The sequence below is a fragment of the Anomaloglossus baeobatrachus genome, unplaced genomic scaffold (genome assembly GCF_048569485.1).
Source record: "Anomaloglossus baeobatrachus isolate aAnoBae1 unplaced genomic scaffold, aAnoBae1.hap1 Scaffold_66, whole genome shotgun sequence".
Lineage (NCBI taxonomy): Eukaryota > Metazoa > Chordata > Amphibia > Anura > Aromobatidae > Anomaloglossus > Anomaloglossus baeobatrachus.
In genome coordinates, this window is record NW_027445030.1 from 47,540 (window position 1) to 60,076 (window position 12,537).

At 46.8% G+C, this 12,537-nt stretch overlaps 1 pseudogene; it reads right to left on the minus strand.

The window, feature by feature from the left end:
- Nucleotides 1-1,244: 1,244 nt before the first annotated feature.
- On the minus strand, nucleotides 1,245-1,451 carry LOC142286506 (U2 spliceosomal RNA; annotated as a pseudogene).
- Nucleotides 1,452-12,537: the final 11,086 nt, after the last annotated feature.

Sequence of the window (12,537 nt, forward strand, 5' to 3'; positions counted from 1 at the left end):
CAGCAGTCAAGACCCGATTGAAGGCAACAGCTCACACCGTAGAGGGAAGCACAGTCACCGCCAAGGCTACAGTTCCCAGGGCCAGAGCCTGCGGGCAAAAGGGGCTCCCTCAGCATCCATCCAAGCTGGGGAGCGGGTTACCGGTGGGAAGCCCGCTAGATTTTGGGGGAATAAAAGGGGTCCAACACCACATCCCCACAGGTGCACACCCACCCATCAAAGAGAGCTATAAGCCAATACCACCTTCACATTGCCAGTGTACCAAGTACATGTTGAGCAACATGAAGGCGGCTGGGGTTATCCGTGACAGTTGTAGCCTTTGGGCAGCTCTGTTGATCCTGTTAAAAAAGAAGGACGGCACCACTCCCCGTATTGAGGAATCGCTAGCTGCATTGAGAACTGCAAATTATTTTTCTACCCTTGATCTCACTAGTCACTATTGGCAAGTGTCCGTTGCTGAGGCAGACCGGGAGAAGACCGCCTTCGCCACCCCTATGGGTCTCTGCGAGTTCAAAAGCATGCCCTTCGAGCTGTGCAATGCGCCAGGAACCTTCCAGAGGCTGATGGAATGCTGCTTGGGACAAGATTTTAGGGTGTATAAAAAGGGAGATTAGATCCCGTGATCCCAACGTATTGTTACACCTCTATAAATCACTTGTAAGGCTACATCTGGAATATGGGAACCAGTTTTGGGCTCCACATTTTAATAAGGACATTCAGAAGTTAGAGTCAGTTCAAAGGTGGGCAACTAGACTACTACAAGGAATGGAAGGCCTCCCATATGATGACAAGTTGAAAAAGTTATTAAGTGATTATTGGCTGCAATGGGGCTTTCTGGCTGGTGCCAGCCTCTCTTCTTAGCACACAGGAACCACAATCCCTACACCATGCTTCAATGGATTCTCTCATCCCAGCCCAGTAAAACTACATATTTTACACAGTCATAAGCAGCCAAAAGGGATCTATTCTATTCAATTGCAAATGATCTAGATAAGACTGAGAATAAGATACTGCACGGGACATAGCAGAGTTGGTCAAGTTGAGTGGAGATGAGTTTGCTATTTGGCACAGCTTTTTGCATCAATAAAGCAAGTAAAAGGTGTGAAAGATAAAAAAAGGGTGAAAGTGTGAAAAGTGAATTGGCCAAATTGAGGTGCATATAAAGTTTTTGCTTTCTTTCAATTAACTAATGGGGCTCATTTGAATCAGGTGAATTGAGTTCTGCTTTTGGAAACTGGGTTAAGAAGGGGTGCACCGGTCCTGGAGGTACTGCAATACCAGGTCAATGCGTGCAGTGGACAGAGCAAGATTTTTTCCATCTCCTTGTTCTAAAAATCCATTTAATATATGGTCCCCAGAGAGGGGACGTATCAGATATTAAACTGATAAGAACAGATTTAATTTTTTTTTTTTTCTGTTTATCAGTAGGACTTCAAAATAACAAAGGTGATCGCCTCCCGTTGCCTGGGAACCGTCCAGGCACAAGAGGGCTATGTGTCACCAGAAGGCGCACACACTTCCTCAAGGCCGGCAGACGTGCAATCCCAGGCACCTTCCAGTACCGACCAAGGTAGCGTCCTCCGAAACTACACTTGATCTTAGCCAAAAGGCCGAGAAGCTATAACCCGAATTGGTTACGGCCTTGAGTGGCACCCTGGCCTATACCGGACACATCTTAGGGAGAGGGAGACAAACCCACGCCTACAGAAGACATTTTGTCACCCAAGCCAACCCTTGAAAAGGCTGTTTTGCAGAGCAAAAACAAGAAGAATGGTGCTTTTTGCAGCCGCCGCCCACTGCAATGAATCTGAATAACTCCTCCTTTTGGACACAAGCACCTCCCCTCCCCCTTGCAGTCTTTCCAATTCATGATACAAAAAGACGGACGGACAGGACAGGACAGGACAGGCTGCCTGACTTTCCGTCACTGCCACCCTTTGCCATCCTTGCCCGTAGAAAGCCCTTTCATCATCCCCAAACCCTAATCTTTTCCCTTCCCTTCCCAGATGCGTCTCACTCCCTTTCATTAGGAAGTGAGCGCAGCCTTTTCTCCGTTCTGCACATGCGCGACGTTAAACACAAATGCGCAGGCGTGCGTTCCATTACCCTCACTGCATTCCACTCCCATACAGGAAGTGGGCGCAGCTATTACTACGGTCGCACATAAAAGAACCCACGGCCACCACTGCACATAGCTGACTCCACCACAGGACACCCACTTCTACACCAACGCAGGTAAGACAGGATCGGCACCTCTATGCTCCCGTTACAATCAGGCTCAGTCACCATGTGATAACGCTCTCAACTCTTTAGTTGCAGGCTCCCCTTGCTTCACCTCCACTGGCTGTGCTGCCATTTCCTCTCCCACCTGGAAGGTATACTTTATTCCACTATTTTCCTGTTTCTCTCTTCCCCCTTTTCCCATAACCTACTTTTATCTGCATTTGTGGGGTATCTATATGCTATTTACATCATAGTTTTATTCATTAATATGGAAGGGAAGAGTGCCCATGAGAGTGTTGAACTGCGGAGAGCAAGAGATTAAGCTGCTCCGATTTGCCACCATTGATAAGCTGTTCTCAGTAGATACACATGCTATCCAAACAGCAGCATCCACCATTGCTTCAGCCCACCCATTCAGTGACAGCTCACCAAGTCAGCCAGAGGAGTGGTGTAAGGAATTACACGTAGGCACTGACTCCACACCTTCACATCACAAGAAGGGGGTCTACAGGCTAGTGCAAGAATACGAGCAAGTCTTCAGCAAACATCCGCTAGACTTTTGAAGAATAAAAGGGGTCAAACACTACATCCCCACAAGTGCACACCCACCCATCAAAGAGAGATATAAGCCAAAACTACCTGCACATTACCAGTGTACCAAGGACATGTTGAGCAACATGAAGGAGGCTGGGGTTATCCGTGACAGTTGTAGCCTCTGGGCAGCTCCGTTGGTCCTGTTAAAGAAGAAGGACAGCACCACTCCCCTGTATTGAGGAATAGCTAGCTGCATTGAGAACTGCAAATTATTTTTCTACCCTTGATCTCACTAGTCGCTATTGGCAAGTGTCCGTTGCTGAGGCAGACCGGGAGAAGACCGCCTTTGCCACCCCGATGGGTCTCTGCGAGTTCAAAAGCATGCCCTTCGAGCTGTGCAATTTGCCAGGAACCTTCCAGAGGCTGATGGAATGCTGCTTGGGACACCGAAACTTTGAAACGGTACTGCTATACCTTTATGATGTTATTGTTTATTCTAAAGCAAACAAGATTTTAGGGTGTATAAAAAGGGAGATTAGATCCGGTGATCCCAACGTATTGTTACCCCTCTATAAATCACTTGTAAGGCCACATCTGGAATATGGGGTAAAGTCCTGAGCAGGTTGATAACCATTGGTTTGAGCATGGTAGGGTGTAGTGCGCATCTTCCTGCATCGGTAAAAGCTGCAGAAGTCCTTGAAGATTTCCGCTTCAAAGGCTGTGCCTTGATCTGTGAGGACTCTCTCTGAGTAGCCATGAGGTCTGCATAAGTGTGCTTGGAAGACCTTCGCTGCAGTATGGGCCATTAGATCTTTGACTTGTACCACAACCATAAATCTCGAGTAGTTGTCTACCATCGTAAGTGCATACGTGAGCTCGCCTCGATATTCTGCAACAAAACTCCCTTTTTCGATTTCAGTTTCAGCAAACACTCCTCTTCCTGTAGAAAATATTTATCATTACCTAAGACAGTCATTCTAATGCATGACAATATTAAGGCAATTTAGTTAAAACTTGTTTTAACTCACCTTTAAGGGGATTGATGTATTTCATGGTCAATCCAGGTTTGTCAGTGATGGCACTGACATAATGTATGGCGTCTTTTTCGGGCGTTATCCTTTGCCTTTTCATTGTGAAAATCCAGTTGCCTATATCAAAGCAAATTCTACTACTTGTAAAGTATGCAGAAAATGAAATGTAGAACATATAACATCAACTGCTTAGGAACGCATCATAGGTTAGTACTTAAAAGGATATTGTCATGTTCTAGTCATAATGCAAGCTGGACATTTTTCATGTTACCCTGTAATCGCCGGCCTGTTCTAATGCTCACAAGCCAAGATATAGGCTCAGCTGCTAAGGCTTCCCTCTGCCTTCTGAATGAAACTTGAATATGTCTGGGTCACTGTGTATATAGCAGGTGCTCAGAAAAAATAAGAGTCAATTCAATAGAAATAGCTCTGGCACACTATAGTGATCAATAACGTAAGAAAAGAACTCTTGGAATGCTGAAAATTCTTTATTTGTGCAAAAGGATAATTCATCCAACGTTTCGACCTTGTTTTTAGGTCTTTATCAAGGATAAAGTTATCTAAGATCATAAAGGGTTACAAAACCATATAAACACGTAATTAGTACATAGTACAACATAACAGTACAATATATTGCTACTTGAGAGTACAATGGGTCAAATGACCATGATGCACATACAAAAAATTTTTCCAAAGCCATAGTGAAAACATTTGTACTGAGGAAAGAAAATTTCCACATGACCTATCTGGAGAAACATTCTGGATCAAACAACCAAAAATAGTCAAGCAGGTAAATACACACCTATATGGATAACAGGATGATATGTGTTCAATTGTATAGCGTCATTGCCATTAAGGTACAAATGGAAAACTTGCAATCCTATATAGTGAAGGAAATGAACACATATCATATCAAAGAACACAGGAACATGGGTGTGAGAAAAACCTCAATGTTTATACTTTGTTCTTTATAATGGTGTGAACATGTATATGTCTCAGTACCTTATGCACTTGAGAATTCTAGTGAGTAGATCATGAAAGCCTATTTCAGAACTGGAATCGGTAAATAATTGTAGGTGGAATCTAAATGAAAAGATGGTACAAGTGTTATCATGACACGTGGGCTATAACACAATGAGGGGCACTGCAGCCAGAAACTTGAGATGCTGCCCCCTGACTGCTGGCCCCTATGCATGTTTAAATAGAGGTCTCCCCCTAGAAAGACACTGACCTGCCGCCCCCGCCTCCTGTGGTGTGACTGGCCTAAGCCCCGCCTCCTGGATACATATCACCGTGCTGCCCAGCTTCCAGCCTCTCGGCTGCAGGACCCGGACCTGTTTGGGCAGCCGGACACAGGGACCCGCTCCTGGAGGCGGTAAGAGAGCTATCAGCAGGGAGGTAAGCGTTTCAGCTCACAGCACTGTTAGCTGTGAGCGGCTCCCTCTATGCTGAGGCACAAGCGATGTGTGACCGGTGAGCGCGGCGTTCTAAGGGAACTACCCGCCCGCTGGTCCGCTTGTGCTCGCCATTATTTAACAACCTCACCCCCCCCCTCCCCCCACCCCCCCCCCCCCCCTCCTCCCACCCCCCCCCCCCCTCCTCCCCTAAAATCAGCATGGAGGAAAGCGTTCTGCTCACGGCGCTGTTTGCTATGAGCGGCTCCCTCCCTGCTGAGGCTCAAGCTACGTGCGCCGGCGAGCGGCGTTCTGAGGGAACTACCCGCCCGCCGGTCAGCTTGAGCCGCCATTAAGTTTGAAAAAGAGCGCTTCGCGCTCTTTGTCATTGGCCCCGCCCACCCGCCGCCCAGCAACCGCCGACCAGACACCGTCGCCAGTGCCGAGGAGGAGCTGGGTAGGGCTGTGTGCGCTCTGCACGGCACCTAAAAGGTGTGCCTCAGAGCGCAGCTGAAAAGCTCCGTTCTGAGGCGCATGGTGCCGGTAGAGAACGTGCGCTCAGCCTGCAGCTCCTGCCATAGACAGAGCAGGAGCTGCCGGCAAAGCGCACGGAAGTGACATGTCACTTCTTAGAACACAGCGATTCGGGCAACAGCTGAATCGCTGCGTTCTACTATGCAACGTGCGTACGGCCTCTACACAGTCTCCATAGACTGTGCAGGGGACGCAGGACGCATGAATTAGGCACACAGCCTAATTGAAGTGCAGACTCAGTGCAGTCCCTGTCACAGCGCAGGTTGGAGGCACGGTAGGGGAGAATCTAGTATGCAGGCACTAACCTGCAAGAGTCAAATCACCCCATCCCACACGCACTGAACTTCCCCTCCCCTCCGTTTGTATGCCCCGGGAATGCCAATGGGGCTAGCCTGGGAATGAACCAGGGACCATGTGGGTCTCCCAGTGAGCGGGCGGGTTAAGGGATTCTGTTAGGACTTCAATGTTCAAATTGAGGGGGGCTGGTAGTGAACAGGGGCAAGAAGCAACAGTCAGCAGGTGGCGTGTTTTCCCTCCTGCTGATACCACACCTACACCAAGCCCCCTCCCAGGCCAAAACACACTCCATTTGACATTATGACAATGGTGACTGTTAACAGCCCCGCCCCGTTGTCACACAGGGGATTTCAGCATGTTATGGCGGCGGTGGGTGCGGTGCCGACTATCGCGTTGTACGGTCATGTGCAGGGGTCACGGTAGCAAGCTTTGGCATGGGTAGCCACCATGTCCGGAGTCTGTCATCTTAACCCTTGGATAGGTGTGAGCGTCGTCGTAGCAGGCGTTACGTGGGTAGATCTAGATCCAGTCGTCTTGTCATTTCCTGAATCACCAGGTGAGTACCCTGATGGGGAATGCGGGGTGGGATAAGTCCCCCTAGGGAGGATAACGTGACGTCACAGGTAACAGGCGTCCCGCCCAGCTCTACATGTTGTCACTAAGTTATTTATAACAATGTTATTGGTGCTGAGGGAATCGCCCTCCCCCGTTTCTGTTAAAAGCTGTGATGGTATCTAGCATTCCTACCCCTTGTAGACAGCATTCCACAATCTACCTGCTCTAACTGTAAAGAAGCCTTCCCTATTTCGGAGGATTAAGTTTGGTGGCAGTTTATTTATATTGACCACACGGGTATTTATACAAATTATTATTATTTATTATGCGCCATATAATTCATGGCGCTTTGCATGCGAAAGGGGTTTTTACATAATAGGTACCAGTATAATAATCATAAACCGTACAAGGCACAGACTGGTACAGGGGGAGAGAGGACCCTGCCCGCGAGGGCTCACAGTCTACAGGGGATGGGTGAGGAGACAGTAGATGAGGGCAGAGCTGATTGTGCGGCGCTGTATCGGACTGAGGGTTACGGCAGCTTGTAGGCCTGTCGGAAGAGGTACAAATGAGATATCCTCTGAGACGTCTTTCAAAAATTAAACATATCTTAATTTTTCAACCTTAGTTTAATACAGGCGGCCTCCATTCCTTGTAATAATCTTGTTGCCACCGGTTAACTGACCCTTCAAGTGATTTATTGATTAGTGACAATATTATGGGATCACGGGATCTAACCCCCCTGTTTTACCCCTAATGTCATGCTGTAATTGAAAGAAGGGATCTATATTGGTCACAGTTAGTTTTATCGAAATGTGAGAAGTATATCTCTGTACATTTGCATGGTTTGATTGTTTTTCTAAAACTGCTTCTTTTTTGTAGTGAAGTAATTTTCATCCTTTTTTACTAGATTTTCCCTCTTTGGTTAATTACGTATGTTTTAATTGGTTTTCCTTACCGTAAGAACTGAAAATAAACAAGTGAGATGGGAAAACCGGCAATGTTAGCTATTCGCAGAATAATTATGCCCGCTAATATTTTCTGGACAATTACTTCCACATACATATTCTAAAAGGTATAAATTCACTTTTAGTTTTTGTGTGCGTTGCATGGATTGGGGACGCTGCCCCATCGGGGCTTACGGTCTGGATTCCCTATCTGTATGTTTATGGGGGTGTGGGAGGAGGCTAGAGTGCCCGGAGTAGACCCACGCAGTCACGGGGAGAACGTACAGGCTCCTTGCGGATGGTGTCCTTGGCGGGATTTGGGCCCAGGACCCCAGGGCTGCAGCTAGCCATTGAGCCACCGTGCCATGCCATAATAGTTTCAAGAGCAGGAACAGACAGATTTGTAGATGGAGTATTACGGCGTTGCAGGGCCAGCTGTTTGGGATCATTTGCGATACAAAGTGTTTATATAGTTATATATAAAAAAAAAAAAAAAAAAAAAAAAATGCTCCTTATGCTGGGCCCGGGGGGACATGGTCCATTAACCTAACTTTGATTGCGCCTTTCCCCCTATTTCGGTTCCAGCTACACAAAAGGGGGGGTGGACTGGGAAATAGGAGAATGACCAGTGGTCCGACGATGCCGGTGGGTAAAAGCCTTAACCAACTACAGCCCTTTCCTCGAATAAGTAATCAGGCTGATTAGGTTTTTGTGGCTTGGAATGATTATGGGTCAACGCAGGGTTGAAGGCAAAACAGGCATCTGGGTTCCGGGTTAGTATCGGGCACCTTATTGCAATCCCAATCTCAGGTATTTTGGTAACTCAACCCACCAGCAGGATCAAGGTTGGAGTTCTCAGCTAGATGGTGGGGTGCTCGGTGAAGTTAGGCCTATGATCCGGGCCTCCATTTTGCATTGACCTGACGGTTCGATGGTACGTTATTCAGCGGGTGTTGCTCTGGTGGTTGATGTGCGTGACGATTTTACAAGCCACCCTCTAGTAATACACACCCTGCAGTATTCAGCGAATGTGCACCAATTTCGGTTGCAAGCAAACTGTTACGAGGTCGGTCTTCCCATTTTTAAATTGCGGAACGGTACTGAAGCGATGAGGGTCTTGTGGGGTGAAAGGTATTGAAGGGTTGGATGATTATGGTAAGCGAGTGGAGCACAGTAGGCCTATTCTTTTTTAGCCGAAGATTGTTTGTTTTGTTTTAAAAAAAAAAAAAAAAAAAAAAAAGAAAAAAGTGGGGGTTTGGATTGTTCGCCCCATTGCAAATCTATACATTGATATTTTGGATCTTTTTCCCTCACTCGGCGGGTGTCCCGACGTTGTCGTTTATGTCTCTTAGGCGAGCGGGTGTATGGGACCAGTTTTTACCCATGACGACGGCCCTTCATTTTAGCGTTACGTAGTTGGTCCTCCATTTTGTGGGCTGGTTTTTGGTTGGTAATGCGACGGTTACTCGTTATTTTGGTGTTTGCCAGCCGTGGTACCCGGCACGTACTCTCCCAGAGTTGGGGTGCTACAAGGCTTCAGGAGCCAGCATACATGAGCACAGTTTTCAGTGGATCAGGTAACGACAATGGAAATGCATTATGAGGGACGTCAGGTCGGAGTTGGTTTTTTGAAATCGGGTTTTATTCGACACGTAAGGAGATTCAGAACAGTGTACAGGGCTAATGTAAAATGACATGATTGTGATTTGTTTATCCAAAAAAAAAAAAAAAAAAAAAAAAAAAAATTTTTGTGGGTTTTTGTCTTTTTGTCAGTACCACCTTGGAGAGACGAGGTGTTTGATGGTTACGAGAATTCCCTGTTCTGACAGTGTTTTTGCCTTTCAGATCCAAGTCGGCCCAGTGATTGGGTCCGAGGTTACTTCCATGTATGTTGTCTGCGAGGAGAGCGGATCTTCGCCTCTTCGCCTTGGTGGTCGGTTCTTGGTTCCTGTTACAGTGAAAGTAATTGGAAAGGTTGCCGGAGCTTGGCTCAGCTGTGGGTCTATCAGAGGCGATCAAGATTGCGTGAGCTCTCTTTTCTACAACCGACTTGGTGATACACATAGGCTTCAAGTAGCTGGTCCAAGGCCGTCTAGCTAGGCCTCTTACCCTTATCCGGTCAGAGAGGTACAAGTTTCCCTGTTTTAGTGTGGAGTGTTACAACGATCCGGTCGAAGGTTACCCTCTGGCCCAGGTGGCTTGGAGCTATGGAAGAATGTGATAAGGATCTCTCCTGGCGCATGGTCGATCAGGGCCTACCCAAGTTGTGCTGTTAATAAAGTGTTTTTTAAAAAAAAAAAAAAAAAAAAAAAAAGAGGTTGTTGGTCTGGCACCGCCAGCTGGAAGGCAATATTTGGCTGTCCTTAAGCTCGGATGGGTACACCCCAAAATGATGATGTTATGGATATGGTGGTTTCGGAAATGCCTGGGACGGCTCAGGTATTTCAGTTTTTGGGGGGGGTCGCAGCTTGCTGGCGCGGTGCTGCTCCTTGGCGGAAGGGGTAGAAAAAGTGGTGGTGAAATACCCGCGCCGGACGGCCGGAAGGCGGTACATTTACCTGAACCCCGTGATGTTGGCAAGTTAATGCCTGGTTTAAAGCTGCGACCAAATTTTATGCCAAAAGATGAGAGTGGTTTTTTCTCCATGCCTCTCTCCAAAATGGAAAATTCAAATAAAAGTATTTTAATTTATAAGAGAACGGTGTCGTGTCTTTCTAGGGGGGAAAAATGGTGGTAGTTGGGTCCTGGCAGTCTGAGGGGCACTGCAGCCAGAAACTTGAGATGCTGCCCCCCTGACTGCTGGCCCCTATGCATGTTTAAATAGAGGTCTCCCCCTAGAAAGACACTGACCTGCCGCCCCCGCCTCCTGTGGTGTGACTGGCCTAAGCCCCGCCTCCTGGATACATATCACCGTGCTGCCCAGCTTCCAGCCTCTCGGCTGCAGGACCCGGACCTGTTTTCCCACCCTCCCTCCCTTTTTGTTTTCCAAGTTGATTGAGTTTTCTGTGTTTAAGTCGCAGCAGCGGAAGGGGTAGAAAAAGTGGTGGTGAAATACCCGCGCCGGACGGCCGGAAGGCGGTACATTTACCTGAACCCCGTGATGTTGGCAAGTTAATGCCTGGTTTAAAGCTGCGACCAAATTTTATGCCAAAAGATGAGAGTGGTTTTTTCTCCATGCCTCTCTCCAAAATGGAAAATTCAAATAAAAGTATTTTAATTTATAAGAGAACGGTGTCGTGTCTTTCTAGGGGGGAAAAATGGTGGTAGTTGGGTCCTGGCAGTCTGGACCGTGTGACAAAGAAGAAAGGAGAGAAAGAAGAGGAAGAAAATGCAACTACCTGTAACATTACGTGATAGTCACTGGTAAGTATCACTTGACAATTCAAGTGAAAAAGGATTCCTTTATTAAAGGGTTCTCAGTCGCCTCAGGATCATGAAATACTAGGGTAAATGATATGAGAATGGGTAAGAAGCACCACTAAAGGAAATATGAGATGCAGGACATATATCTATAAACCCCTGAACTACATGATAGAAATAAAAGAAGAAAAAAGAAAAAAAAGAAGAAAGAAGAAGAACACATAGAATGCGGAAAGAGAATGGGTACAACTACCTGAGTTACTGCAGGGAGGCCCCTGGTTGGTATTGTGAGGGTTAGTGGAATTCCTTCACTGAAGGGTTCTCAGTTGCCTCAGGTTCGTGAAAAATGCTATAGACAAATAATGCCCGGAGAAAAGGGGTTCATATACAGCGAATAATGGTAATACAAGGTACATGTGTCACATGTAATAGTATATATATATATATTGTACTAAGCTCTACAACAGAAATAGAAAGTAGTCCCTCTGCCTTCTGTCTAGGTGCCCTGAGTTATGTCCTGTAAACTGTCACAGGGACCCAGACACACATGTGTAGTAGGGGAATATCCCTGCTGAGATGCCAGTGCTAGAGCACTTCGTTTGCTGTGGAGTTGAACGCTATGTGAGCAGTTCTTACCTTCAATGAGCAGAAGTCTCTTTTTTCAGATTTCAATATCTCTGTGGGTATCTGGCAGAAATATAGAATACTCTTTACTGCTAAGACCCTGTACACCACTCCCACTAAAGGGGGCTTTACACGCTGCGACATCGCTAATGCGGAGTCGTTGGGGTCACGGAATTTGTGACGCACATTCCGGCCGCATTAGCGATGTTGCTGCGTGTGACACCGATGAGCGATTTTGCATCGCTGCAAAAACGTGCAAAATCGCTCATCGGTGACATGGGTCTCCATTCTCGATTATCGTTACTGCAGCAGTAACGATGTAGTTCGTCGCTCCTGCGGCAGCACACATCGCTCCGTGTGACACCGCAGAAACGAGGAACCTCTCCTTACCTGCCTCCCAGCCGCTATGAGGAAGGAAGGAGGTGGGGCGGGATGTTCCGGCCACTCATCTCCGCCCCTCCGCTGCTATTGGGCGGTCGCTCAGGCTGTGACGCCGCACGGACCGCCCCCTTAGAAAGGAGGCGGTTCGCCGGTCACAGCGACGTCGCCTGGCAGGTAAGTATGTGTGACGGGTCTGGTCGGTGTTGTGCAGCATGGGCAGCGATTTGCCCGTGTCGCGCAACAGATGGGGGCGGGTATCCACACTAGCGATATCGGGACCGATATCGCAGTGTGTAAAGTAGCCTTTAATAAACTGTGTAAAGGATTTTAAGTAAAAATCCACAATAAACCAGCGCTAGATGGGTTTTTATAATTTTATTAATAGACCACAAATAAAACATTTTTTGCTATCCTTGTTTCAAGACAGAGTATTTGATAATATACAATACACTGATTATTACTAAAACCAAGGACCACATAAAACAAGGACCACATAAAATAAAAAATGAAAGTAATGAGAATAAAATTCTTTTGTATAACCAATTAACTTCGAGGTGATACAATATTCACATTGATTTAGTTTTACCAGTCTAATGTAATGCCCCGGCCGGTGGCATATATTTTGTTTGGTTAATAATTTAGACTTATACAATGAAA